General features: G+C 44.5%; 1 long non-coding RNA gene across 1 annotated transcript; it reads right to left on the bottom strand.

Moving 5' to 3' along the window:
- Nucleotides 1-4,512: 4,512 nt before the first annotated feature.
- On the bottom strand, nt 4,513-7,796 carry LOC115341874. The gene is made up of 3 exons (XR_003923552.1): nt 7,343-7,796; nt 4,850-5,030; nt 4,513-4,715 (listed from the first exon to the last, which is right to left on the bottom strand). It is a non-coding gene; the product is annotated as an uncharacterized LOC115341874 (long non-coding RNA).
- Nucleotides 7,797-7,845: the final 49 nt, after the last annotated feature.

The raw sequence follows: 7,845 nt of genomic DNA, 5'->3' as shown, positions 1-7,845 counted from the left end.
TAAAAGGAGTCTGGTATGCAGGAAAGCTGATGATCAGTGCCTATTTCCTAAGACTTAACAGGCTTGCTTTTCTAAGATGTGGGTGGCAAGTATCGTAAGAGTCTGTAATTATGAACGGACACATAAAGAATTCAGTTACCTATTAATGTTCCTTGGCATCTGTAGTCATAAAAGCATGATCTCATATACTGTAACTACTTTCTTTCAATAGTGTTAGACATCATCTCTGCAAGCCTAGGCTGAAGTTATTAAATATGCATTATAGCAAAAGAGTCACTATGTTTCTATCCAGCTGGTACTTATGTTATCCCTTTTTAGACATTATATACAATCTTTATGTAAATTATTACTAATGGAAAATCTGAGAACTACAGAACATTTGCTGGAGCTCTCTTGCATGGGAAAGAAGCCAAACAAGTGCTCATAACATTATACTGTTAGCAGAGCTGTACAGGAAATTATTTCCCATCCCATAGTTTTTTGAGAGATCAAAAATTGTCTTGCATTGCATTGGAATGAAACCAAGAATGTTCAAACTGAGAAACCTGACAGAAACACCCTTTGCCCTTTACTGAACTAACTACCCCCATAGTGAAAGCATTCACCATGGTTACATTTTTCTAGTCTGAGCCAGGCAGAGCAGGATCAGATATTGGTCTTCTGTAACTCATGTAAATACCGTAATCCTGGGTGAGATGGGAATCTTTTTCCTGTGTTCTCTCACTGTGATCAGAAATTCCACTCTTAGTGTTTGAATTCCTGCAGAAAGTTTTGATTTCAAAGAACTGGACTGTTCTCAGGATAAAATAAAAACTGTTTGACATAAAATTTCCAAATAATTCTAGTTTCAAAATTATGCTACTGGACATTGAGAGACCTCTGACATAATTTTCAACAACAAGAAAGGGTTAAACTCATTGACTTAGATGAAGACAATGCAGCTAATAGATAAATATCAAATTTTTGGATCTCTCTTCAGATGGAAAATACAAGTGTCTAGATAGCTGTTCCAAATCAAAGTGAAATATTAGCATCCAACAGAAATTACCAGAAGGAAAAACTGCCAAAACAGAATTCAAAAAAAAATTGTATTTTCTTTTTGCTATTTTTTCACATCTTTAGGTGAGACAGCACCTCTCGATACTGTCAAAAGTCAAATCACAGAATCACAGAATGATCGAGGTTGGCAAGAACCTCTGGAGGTCATCTGGTTCAACCCCCCAGCTCCAGCAGGCCCACCTACAGCATGTCGCACAGGACCATGTCCAGACGGCTTCTGAATCTCTCCAGGGAGGGTCACTCCACAACCTCCCTGGACAGCCTGTGCCAGTGCTCAGTCACCCTCACAGTAAAAGTCTTTCCTGATATTCAGACGGAGCTTTGGCATCACTTCTCAGGTTCAACTCCAGGTGGGCTTTGACTTTCCTAAACATGTCTTTGCATGCTCAGGCAGTGCTTCCGTATTCCTCCCAGGTTACCTGTCCCTGCTTCCACCTTCTGTACGCTCCCCTTTTATGTTCGAGTTTTGGCAGGAGCTCCTTGTTCATCCATGAATGAAATATTTATGGAAACTTACTACACAATAAGCTTTTCAAAGAACAAGAAGTGTATCTCTGGCTTTACTTAGTATTTTCCTGATACCATATTTATAATTTTTAATAACATAATTTATAATACATTTTGAGTAAGTGTTGGGGGTTTTTTGGTCTAAGTAAATTTACCTCAATTAGAGATTTAATAATGCAGGATCCTTCTTCAGGTTGGCATGTTTGTAACTACTGATTTTGTGACTGGGACTAAAAAGCAGAGATGAATTGAAGAATTATCTCCGTTCTCCACTACATAATGTCTGAGTTATATCCAGTAAAGGACTTAAAAGCCTAAAAGTTACGTGCTATAACACTTGGTATCTATGCTAGAGCACCTAAAGCACATAGAGTTCATGTAGCAGTTCCATAATCTGGAACAGACTCCAAGCCATGAAGCACACTGAGCAAGAAAAGAACCACAGTCAGCAAGCAGCTGCCTCCCAACTTATCTGAATCACCCATACTTGATAGAAAACATATCTGCCTGTTGGGAAACAGAGCCTCCTCCTATCCCAGTTCTTTCAAAGAACAAAGCACAGCTCATTCTTTCCTTTTAGAAGAGGTTTTTCTTTTATTGTTTTCTCCCCTCCCCTCCCCTTCTCTTTCTGCCTCTAATACCATCCACAAGGTGGAAGATACAGGTTCAAGCTCCTCTTCTGATTGAAGGAAGCTTTGATTTTCCCAGCAAGTGCCATAATCATGAAACTACAGCACATTTTTCCACCATTTTGCTTTGCCACTGTTTCAAGAACTGAAGACTCACCGGGACAGACAGGGAGAAGAAAAAAGAGCATGACTGTAGCCTGTGTTAAGGGTTCTTTGGATAACAAGTCCTCCCCACTTGTAGAACCGTAGGTTTACCCAATATCTAGTTAATGTAGGTCTTGGGACTGCATAGCCACTAACTTAGGTAGACATACTACTCTCTCACTATTTCAGTGGGCTTCTTTTTCTCTTCTGTACAGTGGCACTACTTCAAAAGCATGGTTAAAACCTCTCGTTTAACTATGTAGCCAAAGTCTGGTAGCTAGGACACAGTCCTAACAGACAGAAGCTGTAGTCTGAATCCCCATCAGGCTGAGGAAAGCTTACAACGTCGTATTCCAACTTGGGGGCAAGTTTACTATCTACTTGAGCATTACAAAAAAAGTGGGGCAGAGCCTCTTCTCACTATATTCTTTTAAAAAAGCAATAGCTGTTACTGAATTTTGTAAGGATCTTAAATCAGCCTCTACATCATGCATGGTCTGAAACCTCCTAACACATTAAGCCTCTCTGAAGAGTTAAATACAATGAAGTTTATTCTTTAGATCTTGGATGGACCAAGCATGAAACAGGTAACAATTTACTCTCTCAATACTAACATTCACAAAATCTCAAATCTAAGTAAACAAAAAGTAAAACAATTAATGTACAATGGAGAACTAAGTATATGCTTAGCTGGGAAGCAGATTATTGGTAATGCAGTAAGATTTGCAACTTCTGATTTAGGCACTGAAGTTCCCTTCTGGGTTCTTTATTGGACCTACCCCAAGACATTCCATGTAACATTCCTTTGTTCTATCCAAATGGATACAAAAAGGCAAATGTTATTCCTTTCTCAAACTGAAATGTTTTTTGAAAACTAAATTAGTGTATTAAGCCACTTTGAGGCAAGACAGACTCCTATATTTATATTACACTTAAGATTATACTTAAAAAAATCTTAAAAGCACACAGTGTCATTAGTTATAACATATGAAGCACTGAGTAAACAGCGCAACTAGAAGGATTTAGCTGGAAGCTAGTCTGAAGTATTTGCTTCAAAGTTTAAACAAAAGAACTCATTATTAAATAACAGCTTTATTAGAAACAAATTTTCAGCATTGCTAAGTCATTATGATACTATCCTTTCTCTCATTTGAGGATGGACTTACACATCATCTATATAATCTACATATCTAATGTTTGGAGATATATAGTTACTCCAAATCCATTCATCGTTATGGTATCTGAGTGGAAAGAAAATTGTAAAACCAGGAAGACAATCTGACAGATCGTTCACTCTCTGTTGTCTATGTTCCCAGAAGTGTGTATGGTAGAAGTATTAGCTTTTTCCCATCTTCTGCCTGTTGTTTCCATGATCGTTGTTGTGGGAAAGTTAATGCTGGGACGCATCTTGCTCTTTCTTCAAAAAAATCTAATATTTAAAACAGGTATTTGGTATTTCCTAGACAGTTATGAGAAAGCCCAGCTCTCTGGCCTGGCACATTTCAATGCTGTGTGCCTGGCAACTTCAGAATCCTTAAGGGGAAGAACTATACAGGATCACATTCACAGAATAGGAAGTTATTTCTGCCAGACTAATTAAAGTCATAGAAAACACAGAAAAGAGTTAGAATCTTAAAATGCATTCTTTGTTGATCCAGGTCTCAGAGGAAGTGTGTTCCAACAGCAATCTGCTGGTTTGCAAAATAGAAGTCTTATATTACTGTCTGCATTTTCCATTACATATATGAATTTGTAGTCTTCATATACAAATTAATTGATAGGAAGGCTGTTAAAGTTTACTATATTTTGGCACTAAATTACACAATTGAAAGATGCACAAATCACAACCAGAGCATCTTGAACTCAAGAGGTTCATGAAAAATATAAGCAAAAGAAATTACTATTAACCCAGCAGTGTCATAGCATAGTAGGGGGAAAAAAAAAAAAAAGAAGAAAAATGTAATGATCAAAACTATTACTATGCTATTATTCTCAGGGAGATAAGAATAAGCAAAATACACTTAAATCATACAAGATTTTGTTTCACTTTTTTTAGCTTCCACAAATGAAAATATGCTTTTATATCCATTCCCATATAAAAAGCATATAATGAGGACTATGAAACTTTCATTTCTCTGCTTAGCACAAAGGTACCTAGCAAGTCTTTGTAATTGCTGGCATTTTTCACTATTACATTATAACTTTCGACAGCACATTCACTGAACAGGAATAATCTCCTGCTTAGTCCCTTGATGTTAGTCTGAGGAAGTTCCAAGCATGGATGGTATTCAAACTATATGGTCCCAGGCATACCAACATTTCAGGCACTCTAACTTCCCCTTGTCTTTCACCCCCAAAATCAGCAGAAAGGAACCACTAAACCAAACAAAACAGAATGAGAACAAGAAATGAAAAACAAAATTTCAAAATCAACCAAAGAAAATTCATGCAACAGCCCTTATTATTCACCTCTCTTTGGAACAGACACACACTAAGCACAGCAGCATTACCTGGTGGTCTATGGTCTCTCATTTTTTCTAATGTTACAGCTTGAGACCATCCTCTCTTAGTTTTGTATTGAACTTCTTGGCCAAGGTCTGCTGCATAGATTCATTGGTAGGAGTGGTGGGCCCATGCCATACACCATGACACCTCTCCCAGCAGAAAAGTCAAACAGAGTTTTGCTTTTACCTGTTAACAGTCAACAAACAGACCTAGTCTCATTTTTGCTTTCTTGCAAACATCTTTCAACAAGTGATGGCAGACAAAAATATTGAACACTAAAAGAGAAGTATATTTGACCTCCGGGGAAGAAACAAAATGACCTAAGAGTTACTTGAGAAAAGTTGGTATGTGTGGAGAGAAAAGATTAGATTCTGCAGAGGAATGACAACATAATCTACCAAATTATTCACCACCACTGCCTAGGGTAGCTACAGAGTCTGTATGAATTTTTGTTACTTTTTCCAAAGATCAAAAGAAATATGAAAGAAGAAAATATTTATGGAAGCAGTCAATCTTGCAAATGCTTAATTATTCTGTCATTTCATATTACATATACATTATATATAAAAGATATTTTATATTATCAGTGACATTCCAGGACTGATCACATGCATATGAGTCTGAAGACTGGGATCAAAGTCTAAATTTTTTTCACAATATTCATCCAGTGCCAACAGAAGAAAATTGTTGTGCAGTTCAATGAATAGAAAAAAATCACTACTGTAAAATGTGTGGTAACGCCTGATGTGATCAGGTTCTGGAGTGTCAAAACCTCTTGAGTGGATTCAGGTGGAAGCAAACCCACTTGGGCAAAACCAGTAATTTCCTCCAGACGTAGTGGGGGTGAGATGGAGCAGAATTAGGCAACAGAACCTGCATCAAAGAGCAGTTCTACACAATGTCAGGGGACTGGGCTGGGCAGAAGGTTGGCGGTAGGGTTTGGGTTGGGCAGAGGGTCAGCAGTAGGGTTTGGGCTGGGCAGAAGTTTGGTGGTAGGTTTTGAGCTGGGCAGAGGGTCAGCAGTAGGGTTTGGGTTGGGCAGAGCGTCGGTGATAGAGTTTGGGCTGGGCAGAAGGTTGGCAGTAGGGTTTGGGTTGGGCAGAGCGTCGGTGGTAGAGTTTGGGCTGGGCAGAAGGTTGGCAGTAGGGTTTGGGTTGGGCAGAAGTTCGGTGGTAGGGTTTGGGCTGGGCAGAAGGTTGGCAGTAGGGTTTGGGTTGGGCAGAAGTTCGGTGGTAGGGTTTGGGCTGGGCAGAAGGTTGGCAGTAGGGTTTGGGTTGGGCAGAAGGTCGGTGGTAGGGTTTGGGCTGGGCAGAGGGTCGACAGTAGGGTGGTGGGGTTGGGCAGAAGGTCAGCGGTAGGGTTTGGGCTGGGCAGAGGGTCGACAGTAGGGTGGTGGGGTTGGGCAGAAGGTCAGCGGTAGGGTTTGGGCTGGGCAGAGATTTGGCAATAGGGTTTGGGCTGGGCAGAGGGTCAGCAGTAGGGTTTGGGCTCGGCAGAACAGCTGGGCAGAGAATCAGCAGTAGGGTTTGGGCTGGGCAGAGGGTTGGTGGTAGGGTTTGGGTTGGGCAGAGGGTTGGCAATAGGGTTTGGGTTGGGCAGAGGGTTGGCAATAGGGTTTGGGCTGGGCAGAGGGTCAGCAGTAGGGTTTGGGCTGGGCAGAGGGTTGGTGGTAGGGTGTGGGTTGGGGCAGAGGGTCCAGTGGTAGTGTTTGGGCTGGGCAGAAGGTCAGCAGTAGGGTTTGGGCTGGGCAGAGGGTTGGTGGTAGGGTGTGGGTTGGGCAGAGGGTCAGTGGTAGGGTTTGGGCTGGGCAGAAGGTCGGCAGTAGGTTTTGGGTTGGGCAGGAGGTCGGCAGTAGGTTTTGGGTTGGGCAGGAGGTCGGTGGTAGGTTTTGGGTTGGGCAGGAGGTCGGCAGTAGGTTTTGGGTTGGGCAGGAGGTCGGTGGTAGGTTTTGGGTTGGGCAGGAGGTCGGTGGTAGGGTTTGGGCCGGGCAGAGCATCGGTGGTAGGGTTTGGGTTGGGCAGAAGGTCGGCAGTAGGTTTTGGGTTGGGCAGGAGGTCGGTGGTAGGTTTTGGGTTGGGCAGGAGGTCGGTGGTAGGTTTTGGGTTGGGCAGGAGGTCGGTGGTAGGGTTTGGGCCGGGCAGAGCATCGGTGGTAGGGTTTGGGTTGGGCAGAAGGTCGGCAGTAGGTTTTGGGTTGGGCAGGAGGTCGGTGGTAGGTTTTGGGTTGGGCAGGAGGTCGGCGGTAGGTTTTGGGTTGGGCAGGAGGTCGGCGGTAGGTTTTGGGTTGGGCAGGAGGTCGGCGGTAGGTTTTGGGTTGGGCAGGAGGTCGGCGGTAGGTTTTGGGTTGGGCAGGAGGTCGGTGGTAGGTTTTGGGTTGGGCAGGAGGTCGGTGGTAGGTTTTGGGTTGGGCAGGAGGTCGGTGGTAGGGTTTGGGCCGGGCAGAGGGTCGGCGGCGGGGCCCTGCCCCAACCGCCACACCGCCTGCCCCCGCTGCCATACCTCCGCCCGGGCCAGCAGCCGCACAGCAGCCCCGCTCCCCGCCACCCCCTTTGCGAACGGGCACAACCACTGCTCCTCCACCGCCTCGGCGGCAGCTCGGCCCTACCAGCGCCAAGTTTTACCCGTTTCCGCAGGGACGTGGCCGGCCCGTCCCCAGCGCAGCCCCAGCTCCGGGCGGCCTCCCCGGGCCGCCGGCAGGAAGGTAGAGGCTGGGAGCCAGCCCTCGCAGGCATGGCACCGCCTGGGGAGTCGCTGGGGATGTGGGAAGAGCCTCGGCGAGGCGAGGCCTCTCCCGGCCTTGCCGCCCCCTCCTACTCGTGTCGATAAATCATCGGAACCCGAGACTCTCATTTCTTTCGTCCTCCTTCGGGAGGCGGCGCGCTTCCAGGCGTCTTGTCCTTCGAAGGTAAACCGCTGCGCCAGCGGATGCCTTCCCCGTGACCTTATCGTCCCGCCGGGGGGGACTCACACGCCCTGCCGGCCGGCGGGCCTCCCGCCCGGCC

Source organism: Aquila chrysaetos, chromosome 5 (genome assembly GCF_900496995.4).
Source record: "Aquila chrysaetos chrysaetos chromosome 5, bAquChr1.4, whole genome shotgun sequence".
Lineage (NCBI taxonomy): Eukaryota > Metazoa > Chordata > Aves > Accipitriformes > Accipitridae > Aquila > Aquila chrysaetos.
The sequence above is the reverse complement of the archived record's forward strand: the minus strand, read 5'-3'. Positions and strand labels throughout refer to the sequence as shown.